The 19,052-nt window shown below is 38.1% G+C and overlaps 1 protein-coding gene across 1 annotated transcript in view; it reads left to right on the top strand.

Annotated features, from left to right (window-relative positions):
- Positions 1-19,052, top strand: part of ANKS1B (ankyrin repeat and sterile alpha motif domain containing 1B) — a 1,816,017-nt gene that overhangs the window by 582,848 nt on the left and 1,214,117 nt on the right. The gene's annotated exons all lie outside the window — the stretch shown is intronic.

The following is a 19,052-nucleotide window of genomic DNA, read 5'->3' as shown; positions in this document are numbered from 1 at the left end:
GAGGAGTGGCTGGTGGGTTTGAACTGCCAGCCTTCTGGTGAGCAGTCAAGTGCCTTAGGCACTATGCTACCAGAGCTCCTTTTGTGTGGACAGATGTTTTCATTTCTCTTGGGTCAATATCTAGGTAAGAGATTGCTGAGTCTTATGGTAAGTTTATGTTTAACTTTATAAGAAACTTCTAAATTGTTTTTCAGACTGGTTGTACCATTTTGTACTTTCAACAGGAACACAAGAAATTCTAGTTGCTTTGTATCCTTGCTATAACTTGGCACTGCCTATTTCTTTTTTATTTTTGGCCATTTAAATGGTGTGTTGTGATATTCCATTTGCATTTCCCTGATGACTAAGGATGTAAAGCAGTTTTCCTCATGCTTATTTGCCATTTGCCTTCAATGATGACTGAACTGAGGCTGTTGGGTTGGCCCTTGAACCACCTCACTGACCAATGGCGGGGTGTTGTGTTGTGATCTGGGAGGGTGAATTACCTTGGTGAAAGCAGTTCCTGGGAAGAGATTCAGCTGGGAGCCTTCAGTAGGCAATGCTTCCAATATTTGAAGGAATAAGTATCCCTAGGTCGAAATCTATTCTTTAGATGGTCTTTAAATTCAGGAGGAATATCATGAAGGTCATATTTTGACTCTCATGGACTTGTTTTAATTGGTCTTCAGCTTCAAGTGAACTTGCATATGAGCAACTTATCTGTTCCACAGTCAGCTGCTGGCCTTGTTTTGGCTGAAGGTACTGAGTGTCTTCATTGCTTCTTCTCACAGGTGTAGTCGATCTGATTCCTGTGTACTTCATCTGGCAAAGTCCACATGTATAGCTATCATTTGTGTTGTTGACAAAAAAAGGTAATTGTAATGAATAAGTTGTTGGTCTTGCAAAATTCTATCCTGCTATCTCCAATGTTATTTCTGTCACCAAGGCCATATTTTCCAATTACTGGTGATTCTTCTTTTTTCCAACTTTTGCATTCCAATCACCAGTGATAATCAACACATCTTGATTGCATGTTTGATCAACTTAAGACTGCAGAAGTTGGTAAAAATCTTCAATTTCCTCATCTTTGGCTTTGGTGTTTGGTACGTAAATTTGAATAATAGTAGCTCTGGTGACGTAGTTCCTAAGGCATTTGACTGCTAACCAGAAGGCTGTCAGTTCACACCTCCCAGCCACTCCTCGGAAGGAAGGTTGGGCAATCTACTTCTGAAGTGATACTGCCTCGGAAACCCAAGGAGGGATTGCTATGAGTCAGATTCCACTCGATGGCAGTGAGTTGAGTATTAACTGGCCTTCCTTGTAGGCATATGGATATTATCCTATCACTGACAGCACTGTACCAGGATAGATGTTGAAACATTCTTTGTGATGATGAATGCCACGCAATTCCTCTTCAATTTGTCATTCCTGGCATGGTAGATCATTGGGTTGTCTGATTCAAAATGGCCAAAACCAGTCCATATCAACTCACTAATGACTAAGATATTGATCTTTATGCATTTCATTTCATTTTTGACAACTTGAAATTTTCCTAAATTCATACTTCATACATTCCATGTTCTGCTTATTAATGGATGTTTGCAGCTATTTCTTCCCATCTTGAGTCATGCCACATCAGCAAATGGAGGTCCTGAAAACTCTACTCCATTTACATCATTAAGGTTGGCAGTACTCTTAAAAAGACAGGTAGGGAAGAAAAGAGCAAAATGGATGTCAAAAGAGACTCTGAAACTTGACCTTGAATGGAGAGTAGCTAAAGCAAATGGCAGAAATGACAAGATAAGGAGTTGAACAGATGATGTCAAAGAGCAACTTGAGAAGACAAAGTCAATTATTATAATGAAATATGCAAAGACCGGGAGTTAGAAAACCAAAAGAGTTGAGAACACATTTGGCATTTCTCAGGCTGAAAGAACTGAAGAAAAAATCCAGGTCTTGAGTTGCAATATTCAATGACTTTATGGACAAAATATTGAATGCTGCAGGAAACATCAAAAGAAGATGGAAGGAATCCAATGAGTCACCGTATAAAAAAGAATTGGTTGATATTCAACCATTTCAGGAGGTGGCATATGATCAAGAACTAATGGTACTGAAGGAAGAAGTCAAAGCTGGACTGAAGGAATTGGCAAAGAACAGAGCTCCAGGAATTGAAGGAATACTCATTGAGATCTTTCAACAAATGTATGCCATGCTGGAGGCACTCACTTGTCTATGTCAAGAAATTGAAAGACCTGGCCAACTGACTGGAAAAGATCCATATTTATAACCATTCCAAAGAAAGATGTTCTGGTTACCTGGTGCTGCTCTGACAGAAATATACCACCAATGGGAAGGCTTGAACAAACAGAAGTTTATTCTCTTACAGTTTGCAGGTTTTAAGTCTGAGTTCAAAATGCCAGGCTCTAGGGGCTGGGTAAAAACCCCTCAACCATGGACTTCAGCTCTGCCTCCTGCTCCCAGCTAACTGAAGCTGGAGGCTTTTCTTCACTCAGCTGCTGGCTGCTGAGGCTGACAAGCCCAAGGTTGACAAGTAATAAGGCACAGTCCTGATGTTACCAAACCATATGACAGGCCATTAGTTCAAGTCCATTGAAAGTCCCAAGGTTGCCAGAGCATGACAGCCTGCTGAACAATGACACCAGCTATATGCAGGGTTCAAGCATACCATTAGCTGGAGACCATTCCCCAAGCTGTTTCTTATATATAGGAAGCAGACCACATACCCAAAGCAACTGCTCAGCTGCTCCAATAGATTCCACTGTGGAGTTAATTACCTATCTCACCATGGGCAATAACTACATTCAGCTGCCCAGCCACTCAACCAGGCTCAGCCAAGTTGACACACAAACTTAACTACCACAAAGGTGATCCCACAGAATGTGGAAATTATCAAACAATACCATTAATATCACAAGTAAAATCTTGCTGAAGATAATTCAAAAATAGTTGCAGCAGTATATTGACAGAGAAGTTCCAGAAATTCAGGGTGGATTCAGAAGAGGATGTGGAACAAGGGATATCATAGCTGTTGTCAGATGGATCTTGGCTCAAAGCAAAGAATACCAGAAAGATGTTTACTTATGTTTTATTTACTATGAAAAAGCATTTGATTGTGTGGATCATAACAAATTATGGATAACGTTAAGAAGAATGGGAAGTCTAGGACACTTAAGTGTGCTCCTGAGGAACCTGTACATAGATCTGGAGGCAGTTATTTGAACAGAACAAGGAGATACTGCATGGTTTAAATTCAGGAAGAGAGTGTATTGGGGTATGTCCTTTCATCACTTATTCAATCTGTATGCTGAACAAATTATCTGAGAAGCTGGACTATATGAAGAAGACCATGGCATTAGGATTGGAGGAAGACTCAATAATAACGTGCGATATGTAGATGACACAACTTTGCTTGCTGAAAGTGAGGATGACTTAAAGCACTTATTGATGAAGATTAAACACTTAGTCTGCAGCATGGATTACATGTCAACGTAAAATGAAAATTCTCAAAACTGGACCAGTGAGCAGCATCACAGTAAATGGAGAAAAGATTGAAGTTGTTAACAATTTTGTATTACTTGTTTCCATGGTTGACATCAATGGAAGCAGTAGTCAGGATATCAGACAACGTATCACACTGGGCTAATCTGCTGCAAAGGACCTCTTTAAAGTGCTGAAGAGCAAAGATATCTCCTTAAAGACTACAGTGTGCCTAATCCAAGTCATAGTATTTTCAGTTGCCTCATACGCACGTGAGAGCTGGACAATGAACAAGGAATATTGAGGAAGAGTTGATGCTTTTGACTTGTGGTGGTGTTGAAGAATACTGAAAGTACCATGGACTGCTAGAAGAACTAACAAATCTGCCCTGGAAGAAGTGCAGCTGGAATGCTCCTTGGAAGCGAGAATGGCCAGACTTCATCTCACTTACTTTGGATATGTTGTCAGAAGGGACCATTCTCTGGAGAAGGATATCACACTTGGTAAAGTGGAGGGTCGGCCAAAAAAGGGAAGACCTTCAACAAAATGGATTTACACAGTGGCTCAGGTACAGTGAGGATTGTGAGGCTGGTGCAAGACCAGACAAGACAGTGTTTGGTTCTGTTTGTGCATGGGCCTGCTGTGAGTTGGAGCTGACTCAACAGCACCTAACAACAACAAAAAATCCTGATAAGTAAGGCAAGAGGGGTTGGGATCCAGTCAATAAAGGAAGTAGTAAACTTACTAGAGGAACTTGGGCTGTTCCTCTATTGTGAAAGAGTGAAATTAGAGTATATGTATCCAGATGCAAGTAGCTTTATAAATTTGGTGTTGGGAGATTGAGGAGATTTTTTGGTGGTATTGTCTTGGTTAAATGATAAACAAAGATTTGCACATGTTAGGGGGTGGGTGTGCTAGGGTAGAAAGAAGGAGGTCTGAAAGAGTTTCTTGGAGAATGGGAATATGATTTTTCCCAGCCTTGTTAAGCTGCTTTGAATAGGCAGAGAAATTTAGCAAGAGTTGGGATTTTGCCAGTTAAGTACAATAAAGAGAGAGTGAAGACTGATCAAAGGGAGTGAGCATCACTATAATCTATACATTCTAAATTATGCCTAGCCATAGAAAAATGATTTAAAAAATAGCCTTTATTTTATGAAGCTAGCATAATGCTAACACCTAAATCCAATTAAGATAGTATCAAAATTTTTAAACAATATATCTCAAATTCTATATTTGATATATTCTATTTATATCTATTATTGTCTTAGATTAATTAATATAACCTCAAAATTATATGACAGTATGAAATTTTAAGTAATATGTGAAAGTATGTTTGATAATTAGTTAATATTTTGTTCACTATGGTTAAAAGTAAAAGTTATAAGCATTAAAAGCTGTAACTATTGAATTTTAACTTAATTATACATTAGACAGACCTTGAGTTATAAAATTGTATGGTTTATATTTTTAATCATTAGGTTTCTTTAAAACCAATTTTGCAAAACACTTATTGCAGTTCTTGACAAAAAGTCAATGAATGTTGTCTTAGTTATCTAGCAGTGCTATAATGGAAATACCCCAAGCGAGTGGCTTTAACAAACAGAAATTTATTTTCTCACAGGTTTTTGTTGTTGTGTTGTTTGGTGCTGTCAAGTCAATTTCGACTCATAGTGGCCCTGTGTACAACAAAATGAAACACTGCCTAGTCCTGTGCCATCTTTACAATCCTTGCCATCCTTGAGCTCGTCATTGTAGCCATTGTGTCAATGCATCTCATTGAGAGTCTTTCCCCTTTCCACTCACTCTCTACTTTACCCAGTGTGATATCCTTCCCCAGGGACTGGTCCCTTCTTATAATATGACCAAAATCTGAGGGACAAAGTCTGGCCATTTTCACTTCTAAAGAACATTCTGGCTGTGTACTTCCTTTAAGATGGGTTTGTTCATTCTTCTAGCCATCCTGGGTACCTTCAATATTCTTCAGCAGTATCACAATTCAAAAGCATCAACTCTTCTTTGATCTTCCTTATTCAGTGTCCAGCTCTCACATGCATATGAGGCTATTGAAAATACCATGGCTTGGGCCAGGTGTCCCTTGGACTTCAAAGTGACATCTTTGCTTTTTAACACTTGAAGAAGTTCTTTTGCAACAGATTTGCCCAGTGCAGTTCGTCATTTGATTTCTTGACTGCTGCTTCCGTGGACGTTGATTGTGGATCCAAGTAAAATGAAATCCTTGACAACTTCAATCTTTTCTCCGTTTATCATGATGTTGCTTGTTGGTCCACTTGTGAGGATTTTCGTTTCTATATGTTGAGATGTGATCTATATTGAAGGCTGTAGTCTTTAATGTTCATCAGTAAGTGCTTCAGTAAGCAAGGTTGTGTCACCTGCATATTGCAGGTTGTTAATGAGTCTTCCTTTAATCCTGATGCTGCATTCTTCTCCATTTGGTCGAGTTTCTCAGATTATTTGCTCAGCATACAGATTAAATAAGTATAGTGAAAGGATACAGTCCTGACATACTTCCTTCCTGATATTAAGCCATGCAGTATCCCCTTCTATTCAAACGACTGCCTCTTGGTCTATGTACAAGTTCCCCATGAGCACAATTAAGTGTTCTGGAATTTCCATTCTTTGCAAAATTACCCATAATTTCTTGTTATACATATAGACAAATGCCTTTGTATAGTCAATAAAACATAAGTAAACATCTTCCTGGTATTCTTTGCTTTTAGCCAAGATCCATCTGACATCAGCAGTGATATCCCTCATTCCATGTCCTCTTCTTAATCTGACTTGAATTTCCAATAGTTCTCTGTCAGTGTACTTCTGAAACTGTTTTTGAATTACCTTACGCAAAATTTTACTTGTGTGTAATATTAATGATATAGTCCAATAATTTCTACATCCTGTTGGATCATCTTTCTTTGGAATGGGCACAAATATCGACCTCTTCCAGTCAGTTGGCCAGGTAGCTGTCTTCCAGATTTCTTGGCATAAATATATGAGCACCTCTGATACTGCACCCGTTTGTTGAAACATCTCAGTGGGTATTCCACCAATTCCTGGAGCCTTGTTTTTTGCCAGTTCCTTCAGTGTGCTTCAACTTCTTTCAGTACAATAGGTTCTTTATCATTTGCTTCCTCCCGAAATGGCTGATCATCAACCACTTTTTTTTTATAGTACAGTGACTGTGTGTGTTCCTTCTATCTTCTTTTGATGCTTCCTGCATTGTTCAAAATTTTAGCATTAGAATCCTTCAATTTTGCAACTCTAGGCTTGAATTTTTCCTTCAGTTCTTTCATCTTGAGAAGTGCTGAGCATGTTCTTCCCCTTTGATTTTTCATTTCCAAATTTTTGCACATTTCTTAATAAAACTTTGCTTTTTCTTCTGGAGCTGTCCTTTGAAATCTTCTGTTTAGATATTTTACTTCATCATTTCTTTTCTTTCTTTTTCTTTTTTTTTTTTTTTTTGCAGGCATGAAATCCTTGTAAGGCAAGAGGGGTTAAGGTCTAGTGCAGGAGTCTAGAAATCGCAAATCAGAGCATCAGCCCTAGGAGAAGGCGGTCTCTTTCTTTTGGCTCCAGGAGAAGACCTTTATTTCTTGTCTCTGTGGTCACCTTCCTGTGAATTGGCATCTGTCTTCCACTTCTCTGCTTGCTTACTTGTTTGTTTAATCTCTTTTATATCTCAAAAGAGATTGACTTGAGATACACCCCATACTAACACTGCTTTGTTAACATAACAGAGAAATCCATTCCCCACTGCAGGTATAGAGGTTAGAGTTTACAGTACAATTTGATAGGGACACAATTCAATCCATAGCACATGTTAGTTCAGAAAGCTTTAGGAAAATTTAGTATGGGAGACATAACACATGTGTTTGGAAATCAAAATGCTTACATAATAAGAATAATTTATTTTTAACTTCTGGAAAAATATCATTTAAATTTGCATTCTTTTTCCTTTTATATTCAAGATTGTTTAAACCTAATTGCTTAAATTGTTGTGGTTGCTCGTTAATATTGAAAGGACTTGGTTCTTAAATCTTAGAAGTAACTGTAAGGAATCTTTATCTTCCAGGTGGAAAATTTGAGATCCAGAGATGTAAGTGTTTAAGTCCTAGGGCTAGTTAGTGGCAAATCCAGTACTAGAATCTTGGTTTGCTGTTAGTCAAGTCATCCTATTCCATTTTATTTTACAAAAGTTCTTCTTGAACCTTTCAAGTTTCCTATAGGACTGGACTCAACATGCTCATATTTTATAAAACTTTAGGTTTTATTTGCTTGCTTATTTACTTAAATTATTTGCAGATAGCCCAGAAAGCTAGGTAAAATGCATTGAAATTCAGCATTTGTAGGATTTTTGAGCAGCTTTTAGTTCACACCATTTATATCTTTGTCCTTTGTACACTCCATTCCCTCTCTTTATTTCAGGTAATCAAACTTTATTTGTTTAAAGAACACGTGGTTGTAATAATAACCTGGTTATCAAAAGGCCTTTGGACAGCTCTGTGATTATGGGAATGATCCATTCCCTTTAAGAAATATAATTATCTGAATGATAGCACTCACCAAAGTGCTGGATCAAATTATATTAAATGGCCAAGACTTCAAAATTCAGAAAGACCTTCAAACACAGAAGAGTATAAAGATAGCAAAACATGTTTGTGTAGTATATTTGGACCTCTCTTGTTTCCTCATCACAGCATACTTAAATGAACACATAAAGGTTAGACAGAAACCAAACCACTCTGCAAAGAGTGAATGCCTGAGTCAGACACTATTTTCTCTTTTTACTGTAGTTCTGACTTTATGCTTCATCATTTCTTAGATAGATAGATGAATAGATAAGCAGAATTATTTTGACTAATTGTACTACCTGTTGAGTTTTCAATATCTTTTTTTACAAAAGGGTTAAACAGGAGGAAAGGTGTGGTTTGGCCAGATTGTTTCAACATGTTATGATAAAGCATGTGCATTATTTTAAAAAAAAAACTATGCTTGGAAATTTTATATTTTAAAACTTGAAATAATTTGCTATCACATTATAAAGTATTCATAATCTAAAGTCTGCAGAATGTACAGAATAGCTGTATGCTATACTTTAATATGAAGAGTAAGTCTCTTAAATAAATATTTAGTGTGAAATGCTTTTGTGGGTTTGCTTTTAAAGAAAGGCTCAGCAGTTTTTTCCCCCAACAAATTTAAGAATTATTTGGCAATATTCCTAACAAGCCCTATTTTATCTACTTTTTAAAATATGAAATTTCTTTATTTTGATATAATTATTTCCTTCATATAGGTAGAACTGAATTTAAGAATATTATTATACATATATTGATTGTTAAAGCACATGCATTGTATGTATTTTTATCATGTACATTCATGTATTTTATAAGGCATATTGATGCCTAATTTTTTAATATAGAAAGGTTTCAACATGTACAGAAGTAGAATAGTATGATGAATTCTTGTGTGCTGATCACCCAGCTTCATCAGTTATCAACACTTTGACAATCTTTTTTCATTTACTCTTTTTTTTTTCTGAAGTGCTATAAAACATGTCCCAGACAGCAATATTGAAAACTGTTATTTAATATTATTCACTAAGGAGCTCTAGGGGTGCAATGCCTAAAGCAGTTGACTGCTAAGCAGAAGGTTGGTGGTTCAACCCCACGAGCCACTCAGTGGAAGGAAGATGAGGCAATCTACTTCTGTAAAGATTTACCGCCTTGGAAACCTAATGGGAGTTGCTATGAGTCTGAATTGACTCAGTGGCAGTGGGTTTGGTTTTTAATCATTCAATTTCCTCAACTGTTTAATCGAACAATTTCCTCAATTGTTTATTAAGCAACAAAGTGACAGGCTAAATCTTCATACAAATTGGTCAGTGAAAGATGCTCAGAAAAGGTAAAACAGAGGTGGGCAGAAGATTCACACTTAATTTGGCTCCTTGGTAAAAAAACAAAACAAAACAAAAACCCAGCAGAAACAAGGCTCAAGGTTAAGGACCCTTAGTCTCCAACCCTCTAGAGCCACTCAAAGATGCTTGAGTGTGTTATGTGCACTTGTTGCCCTTGTGGTGAGTGGTGATGGTAAGGACATAAAGAGAGGATGAGCAACAACTGACTGCAACATTATTGCTGGATTAGTTCCTTGGGGAAGGGAGTCTGAGAGCTGGCAAATTGATTCCAACTCATGGTGACCCAATAGAGCAGAATAGAACTGCTCCATAGGATTTGTGATTTTTATAGAAGCAGATTGCAATGTCTTTTTTCCCCACAGATCAGCTGATGGATTTGAGCCACTGACCTTTCATTTAGCAGCTGTGCTTTTTAATCCTTATGCCACCAGGGCTCCTGAGATTAATGTATAGGAGGAATGCTGTTGTAATCAATACCTATGCATAGGAGGTAAAGGAAGGAAGCAGGATTGGGCAGGGGGAGAAGTTGATAAGTCATCTGAACAGAGGCTTTAGCCAACCCTGTGAGAAGTTCTAGGAGCTCTGGTGGCCTAGTGCCTAAGGCATTAGACTGCTAACCAAAAGGCTGGCAGTTCAAACCCATCAGCCACTCCTCGGAAGGAAGGTTGGGCAATCTACTACCATAGTGATGCTGCCTTGGAAACCCAGGGAAGGGTCGCTATGTTGGATCCGACTTGATGGCAGTGAGTTTGGTTTTGTTTGTGAGAAGTTCTGATCTTGGATGAAAGACCCTTCTGTCACTGAAGACAGATCTCCTGGAATGGGGTGAAGATTGGGGAAGGCAGCTCTCTTCAGCCAAGGAGATCCCCACAGGGGCTGAGAATGAGGAGCTTTTTGTCAGCAGCAGTCTCAGTAGCTCAGAGAATTTGCCCTTCCTTCCTGAGACAGAATCTGGGTAGCACATTGCAGCATCCAGTACAAACATTAACATTAGCAGGAAAATCTGTTCATGCATTTAGGTTTTCCTTAAGTAGTGGGAAAGTTATTAAATACCTTTTATCTGTCAGATATTTTATGCACATTATCTTTACTCTTCACATCAACCTTAAGATGGTTTTATTACTTTTAAGATGAGGAATCTGAGAGGTTAGGTTGCTTGTCCAAAGTTAACAAGCTGGTTGAAGTAGAAGAAGTGAGATTCCAGCTAAGTTCTGTGTGACTTGCAATCTCCTGTTCTTTCCACTGCAGTTCAGCCTCTTTCTGCAGCCTTTCTCTACAGCACTGTGTCAGTGCAGTTGCAATTAGAGCTCTCCACAGCACATCCATCCTTCTTCTTTATTTTCTCTTTCTACCCACCAGTTAGGTTAATATCTATATCTATATCTATATCTATATCTATATCTATATCTATATCTATATTTATTTAATTTAAAGTCATGTTTACCTAAGACCTTCCAAACCTATTTGAAATTCAAGTAGAATCATCTCAAGGTTGAATACATTTCCCAAACATGATGTTATATTTTTTGCTATATTTCTTTAAAGCATTATTGAAACTAGGAGGTAGAAAAACTAACCAACAGTGTATTATTATCTAAGTGATGGTTTCTTGTCTGGATTTGGAATGCTTGGAGCAGAGGCACTGGATAATCGATATGAATCATTGTCATCATTATTCCTGGTCATTAAGGTATTGAGTGGAAATAGGGGAAGCTGAGTTCTAGTCATAATTCCTCCAGTGTCCCTCACTGAGTGTTCTAGGGAAAACCACTGAACACTGTATTCTTTAGTTTTCTTACTTGAAAAATGAATGTAATAATATCTACCTTTCCCTTTCTTTAAATGCCAATTAGAGGAACAGATTAGATGCTTTGCGAATGGTTGAGGCAACTGCTTAAGAACATGTTATTTAACAATTGCTGCTAGCTAATGAAATTTGTTAATTAAAATCCCTCCATTAATTTTTGTCAGAGAATATAAGAGTCTATAGAAATAACAACAACAACAACAACAAAGCCCGAACTCACTGTCATCGAGTCATTTGGGACTCATATGGGAGCTCTGGTAGCATAGTGGCTAAAGGCACTTGACTGCTAACCAGAAGGCTGGTGGTTCAAATCCACCAGCAACTCCTCGGAAGGAAGATGGGGCAATCTACTTCCGTAGTGATACTGCCTCGGAAACCCAAGGAGGGGTCGCTATGAGTCGAGTCCGACTCGAGGGCACATAACAACAACAACAACATTGTTGTTATGTGCCATCGAGTCAGACCCGACTCATAGCGACCCCTCCTTGGGTTTCCGAGGCAGCATCACTACAGAAGTAGATTACCCCATCTTCCTTTCGAGGAGTGGCTGTTGGGTTTGAACCGTCAGCCTTCTGGTTAGCAGTCAAGTGCCTTAGCCACTATGCTACCATCATTGGGTTTTCAAGGCTGTAAATCTTTATGCAAGTAAATCGCCCAGTTTTCTTCCACAGAGCAGCTGCTGGGTTTGAACCACTGACCTTCCAGTTAGCAATCAAGTCCCTTATCCACTACACCCCCAGAGCTCCTTATAGATTGAAAATAAACTTTTTTTTTTTTTTTTTAAATAGCACATTACTGAACATTTCTGTAAGTAGCCAAATGAATTGCTTGAGTTTGGGTATTAAAAAGGCATTTGACAGGTGCTGGACTTGATGGCACATAACAACAACAAAGGGAGAATAATAGGAGTTCTGGTAACATAGTGCCTAAGGCACTTGAGGCACTTGACTGCTAACCAGAAGGCTGGTGGTTCAAACCCACCAGCCACTCCTTGGAAGGAAGGTTGGGCAATCTACTTCCCTAGTGATACTGCCTGGGAAACCCAAGGAAGGGTCGTTATGAGTCAGGTCTGACGCAACAGCACATAACAACAACAACAACAGGGAGAATAATGCCCTTCCCCAAAAGAAGCCCTGTCCTAATCCTCAAAACGTATGACTATGTTATCTTACATGGCAAAAGGGACTTTGATGATGTGATTAAGTTAATAATTTTGAGGAGGGAAGGTTATTCTTGGTTATCCAGGTAGATCCAGTATAATCACAGGCTCCTCACAAGACAGAAGTAGGAGTGTAAGAGTAAGAGAGAGATTTTAAGACTCTGCTGGCTTTGAAGATGGAGGAAGATGTGATGAGCCAAGAAATGCAAGTCAACTTTAAAAACTGGAAAAGTCAAAAGAACAGATTCTCCTAGAGCCCCCAGAAGGAATGTAGCCCTGCTGGCACCTTGATTTTAGCCCAGTGAGACTTCTGACTCACAGAACTGTAAAGTAATAAATCTGAGTGTCTTTAAGTGAGCCAGTTGTAATTTGTTACAGCAGTAATAGGAAACCTATACCAAAGGACTATTATCTCAATTAACCGCTGTATCTTGGTCAATAGGAAGTAGTAGTTTGTCCTTGGATAAGTTCCATTACCAGCATTCTCTGCTGCTACAAGGGTGTTCAGCACCACTGGAGAAAACCACACAATGTGTGGATATATTTTAGGAAAAATTTATGCTTTATAAGGAGGTTTGTGTTTGTCTGTGTGTATGTATTGTAATGGGGGAGTGAGGTAGTTGCTTTCCTTCTAACCCAAAGAATATGTATCTATGTATAAAACTAGTTGCTGTCAAGTTGATTTCGACTCATAGCAACTCCCTGTGTGCCATCATAGAACTGTGCTGCATAGGATTTTCAACGGCTCATTTTTCAAAAATAGATGGCCAGGTCTTTCTTCCAAGGAACCTTGAGGTGGACTTGGTACTCCAACTTTCTGGTGAGCAACCCAAAATATTATCCATTTGTGCCATCAGGGTTTCCATATTGTGTATAAATATACATGTATAAATGTATCTCCAAATATTTATTTTCAATTCCAATAAGGTCTCTAATCAGTTGTTACAAGGAGCCCTGGTGGTGCAGTCGTTAACATGCTTTGCTGCTGACTAAAAAGTTAGTGGTTCCCACCTACCAGCTGCTTGGTGGGAGAAAGATGTGGCAGTCTGCTTCTATAAAGATTACAGCCTTGGAAACCCTATAGGGCAATTCTACTCTGTCCTGTAGGGTTACTATGACCTGACCTGACTTGATGGCAACAAGTTTTTTTGGTTTGCTTTTCAATCAATTGTTTAAGTAAATGAAATGGGAGATTTTACTGGATGTGCCTGATCTAATCAGGTAAGCCCTTTAGAAGAAAGATGCTTTTCTGTTGATCTAAAAGAAAGCAGAGTCATGGGAACTGCTTATGGAGGGGAGCAGTCTATACAAACTGAAGGCTTCAGTCCTATAGCTGCAAGGAACAGAATTCTTCCAATGACCTGAATGAGTTTGGAAGGGAACCCCAAGCTCTAGATGACAGCTTTAGCCTGGCCAGCACCTTGAGTGCAGTCCAGGAGGCCCTGAGTAAAGGACCTAGCTAAATTATGCCCAGACTTGTAACTTATGAAAACTGAGAAAAAATAATGGGGTGTTGCTTTAACCTGCTAAATTATGGGGATTTGTTATACAGCAATAGGAAACTAATGCAGATTTTAGTATCATGAGTGGGGTGATGCTATAACAAACACTTAAAATGCAAGAGTCACTTTGGGATTGGGCAATGGGCAGAGGCTAAAAAATACTGCGTAGCATGACAGGAAAATCCGAAATCACTGAGTGGATTGGGTCAGAGGAGATGGCAGCTGTACCTCGGACATTCCACTTCTTAAAACAATCAAAGAAAGCTGTGCTTCACTTTGAAGGAGAATGGGTAGCTATGTGAAAAGAAAAGTATATCTATGGAAGTAATATTATAGTAAACATGTTCAGACACTCAAGTGAGAATTAAACAATGCTATATTGTGCATGGAAGGAGTTCTGATAGTGTAGTGGTTAAGGCATTTGGCTGCTAACCAAAAGGTCTATGGTTCAAACCCACCAGATGCTCCATGGATGAAAGGTGAGGCAGTCTGCTTCCGTAAAGATTTACAGCCTTAGAAACCCAATGGGGGTTGCTATGAGTTGGAATTGGCTTGATGGTAGTGAGTTTGGTTTGGTTTTATATTCAGCATGGAGATTACAGTAAATTAATATAGTGGAAACAAAAACAAGCAAGTAAAACTCACTGTACCTTTACAGTCATTTAGAGATTGACAGTCTTGAAAAAACATATTAAACATGAATCCGTCTTCTAGCCTGTAGGATAAACCAGATCAGTACCCTGTATCTGCCTGTTTTAAATTCTTTCTTAGTACTTATTTAAATCAAACACTTTAAGCTTTATTAAAATATTCTTCTAGCCTATATTAAAACCCAGAAAACCCACTGCTATTGAGTTGATTCCAATGCGTAGACACATGACGGACTCTTACATTTTATGTTGTTTCTTTCTTCTGTAGTTACTTTATCTTTTAATTCCCAAACTAGATTTAAAGTCCCATAAGGATGAATATTTTACCCTACACTTCTTTGAGCTTAAGTACCCTCTCTATGATTTTTTCATTTTAATGTTCAAGCAGCAGTAATTATCTTCATAAGCTACTAAGACTTTCTCTTTCCCCAGTATCATAGAAAGATCTCAGCCTTTTGTTACTTTTTTATCTTGGTCAAGTTATCTAATCTTTCTAAACGTTCTTTCCAGAGATAATAATACCTACATCTTGGGATTGCAAGAGGGTTAAATAAGAAAATCGGTATAAACCACCAAGTTAATACAATGCCTGTTACACAGTAGGCTTTCAACAATGCTAATTTTCATTTCCTTTCAGGTTTTTTGTTTGTTTGTTTGTTTTCTGCCAGGGTAGCATAAGGAAATGAAAATTAGCATTTTCATTGAAAGCCTACTGTGTAACAGGCATTATATTAACTTGGTGATCTATACCTATTTTCTTATTTAACCTTCTCACAATCCCAAGAAGTAGAAATTAGAATCAATGACATTAATTCCATGTGACTTGCTTTATGAAGTATTTATTTATAAATACTCGAATTTAAGTGAGCACTAATGGCCATCTGCCTACCTAGTTGAGAGAAGTGGAGAGACCCAGAACAAGTGTTTGAGAACAAAAGCAAACACTGATTGAATGTGCAGAAAGCTGCTTCTAGAATACCGTCCAAAACCAGTCTCAGTTAAAAATCTAAGCTTTCAAGCCTAGCATTGCCTACATCTCCATCAAGATGAAAACAAAAATGATAATTCCAATACTGAATCAAAGTGACCTGAGATATTTACCCCTTTAAAGTTCTGATCTTCTTCACAGGTTAGGGGGTCAGTACAGATGACAACAGGAAACTCTGTCTGTGAACAGGGATTTTATCCCTTAATTTAATGCTTTTAACAGACTACAAACAGACCCTACATTTAGAGATTTTATATATTATCATCTACTCATTCAAGACAATTTAATTAATGCCTCTACTTCCCCTCTTGTGACCTTTACCCTCCTATTTGTGAAACTATTTTCTAGTTCCAAAATAAGGTCCCTTTGGACATAATTTTAGGGGGAAAATAGTTTCAACATTGAATTTGATTTTTTTTTTTTTTTCTTTTTCAAACCCAAACTCATATTCAGTCCATGGCTTCTCATCCTCTTGTATTCCTCCAACCTCTCCTGTTAAAAAAGGTGTAAGTACAGCTGAAGTGTGTCTTAGGCTTCCCATCTGGGTTAAATTTCTCCTTTCAGGCTGCTCTTGATAGTACTCATAGATTCTAATTCTGGTCTTTTTTTCTCGCACCTCTTACAGGCTTAGATGTGTCTTAGGCACTGTGCGATTCAGGTGTTCAGATGAGACCGTCCTGGATTTCTCTGTCTCCCTCTCTTTCTTTCTTTCATTGTCTTGGCTTTGCTTTCTTCTGTGTTGGCATCACATGCAGGCATGTTTCTCTTCACACATTTTTACCACTTCTTCAGACTTATTTCATCCTAACAGTTCTACCATAAAAAGAGTTTCAGTTGTCCCACAAGTCCCAGGATTGAGACAGTGGACTGTGTGATTCCTTTGATCAACCTTGAACCAATCACTTTAGTTGAGGAAAAGAAATATTCTCATTGGCCTGTCCTGGACCATAGGACCAACTCTGGAAGTGTGAAACTAGTGTCAGCTCTACTCTAACTACATAAGCTGAGAGTGGAGGAGAGAGGTTTCCCTAGTAAAGATCAGGTGAGTTTATCAAACAGAGTGGCAATGGATTTGAACAGCCATTGTCTGCTTAACAGCAAACTGCAAATTATGGCCTGCAGACCAATCTGCAGCTACTGCTTTTTTGTAAATAACAGTTTATTGAAACACAGCCTTGCCCGTACTATTACATATTATCCATGACCACTTTTTGTTATGTTGGCAGAGTTGAGTCATTGCAACAGACAGTATGGCCTGTAAAGCCTAAAATACTTACTATCTGGCTCTTGATTACTACTACTCCTGGAGTACTACCAAAAAATTCAGAGGACATAGGGGAAAAGTATTAGTTAACAACAAGATTAGATAAAGATGATTCCAGTCGCCCAAACCAACTAAAGTCCTTAACGAAGCCTTCAAATATCTGGCTGCTGTATTAAATGATATCAACTTTAATTAATGGTCAATAAATCTGTATTAATTTAGTGATAAAGGTCATCCTAAACTTCCTGAAAAGAGCTTTTAAATTCTAGGGATGCATGGTAAATTTCTGTTGAGTGTTTTCATATCTAGTCTATCTGTTTAGCTAGCAAAAATTTATAATATACTTGAGTTTGATTTTGTGTAATATACGAAGGTTTTATTTTACATTGGGGCTCCAACCATTATGAAAAATGTATGTATGTGTGTTTTATTTGATGCAAAGCCTAATTTTTATAACTTTACAGGATGATAAATGTTTGTAACTCTTGAAGCTTTCCTTCTGTGATATATTGTTGTTGATATATATGTGCATATGATTTATTTGATTTTCAATCATAGTTCTATAACCAATTCCCACATAGACTATAACTTTAGGAGAATACAATTTTATGACTTTATGATAGAGCTTTAACAATGCTTTATGGCAGGACCTAGTGAGTGACTGTACTTCAAATGCCATGTTCATTCAATCCATCACTTATTCATTATTTCACAACTGTTTATGGAGTGTTTAATTATGTGCCAGATACTATGCTTGAGAGTGGGAATACAGTATTAAGTTCCCACTCTCAAGGACATGGACCCTGCCCTCATTTTGCTTAAAATGTAATTGGAAATAAAAATACTCATTCATTTTTATTTGTTCACTAAATCAATAAATAGCTATTGAACACTTTCTACATGCTAGACATTATGATAAACAGAGCAAGCAGTAATTAAAAACCCAGACTCCCTGTTCTCTTGGGGACTGTGATACATGCAAGGTGCTTTGAGAATGTATGATAGATGACCTGACCTAGTGTTTCTCAAGGAAATGATGTAGAAACTGAGTTCAGTGGAAACTGATATAGAAATTGAGCCCTGAAGGAGGACTAGGAATTATCCAGGAAAAAGTAAGAGGAAGAATATTTTTGTGCCAAGATCCTGAGGTAAGAAAGCAAGTTAGTCCATGACAGGAACACATACATGACGAGAACACAGTGTTTCAGGTTGGGAGGGGTGATAATAGGGTCTGGAGAGGTAAGCAGGAGGCACATCACAAAAGACTTTGAAACCTACATTAGGAGGCATATTCAGATTTCCATTGTAGTCACATCATGTAGGCTAGAGTGAGGAAAATTGTTTAGCGACAGCAAATGTGGGAGATAGTAAGACCCATTATGAAATTGTTAAGATAATCCAGGTCAGAGATTTTTGTGGCTTGAAAAATGGGTACTGATCATTGTGATAGAGAGAGGTGCTCTAAGCAGGCTCTTTGAGGATTACCTGCCCTCTCATTTCCATTTCTCCAACCCTCTAAGATACAGTGCAAATATCATCTCTTTTCTGAAGTCTTTCCTGTTGTAGACACTCCAACCTATGAACTTGTACAGCAACCATCCATCCACCTGTTCCCCTGTCCAACTAACATTAAGAATATACTTAAAATCTGACACTCTCTTTGTTTGTAGGGAGTTACACTATCAACTCATATATGGGTCCTGCCATGAAGGGGCTTCCATTTTCATGGGGATATGGTTCAGTGTGAAAAGTACTTTGATGGAGGCAGTGAGAGCATACCACAGAAGCACAGATATAAATTGTGCTAAGGATCTGACTCAGCGTCAGTGAGTTTAGTTTTCTAAGATATAAGAATAGGACCCATAGCTTTCAGGGAAGATTTATTGGATAATATGATCTTAGTTAGTCATAGCGACCCAGCCTTGGGTTTCTGAGGCGGTATCACTACGGAAGTAGATTGCCCAGTTTTCCTTCCAAGGATAAGCTGGTGGGTTTGAACCCCCAGCCTTCTGGTTAGCAGTCAAATGCCTTAGGCACTATGCCGCCAGAGCTCCTACTATAATAATGGATTTGAGGAACTGAAAATGAGTTTATGTGATTGGAATAAATGATGCTAGAGGTTGCAGTAGAAATGATAACACATTAAATTAGAAAAATAGTCAGAGACTACTTTTTTGTTTTATTATTATTTTTTATTGTGATTTGGGTGAAGATTTACAGAGCAAATTCACTTTCCATACAGCAGTTCACATATACTTTGTCTCATGTCATTG

Source organism: Orycteropus afer, unplaced genomic scaffold (genome assembly GCF_000298275.1).
Source record: "Orycteropus afer afer isolate SDZICR_OR568_19922 unplaced genomic scaffold, OryAfe1.0 scaffold00177, whole genome shotgun sequence".
In the NCBI taxonomy this organism is placed as follows: Eukaryota; Metazoa; Chordata; class Mammalia; order Tubulidentata; family Orycteropodidae; genus Orycteropus; species Orycteropus afer.
The sequence above is the reverse complement of the archived record's forward strand: the minus strand, read 5'-3'. Positions and strand labels throughout refer to the sequence as shown.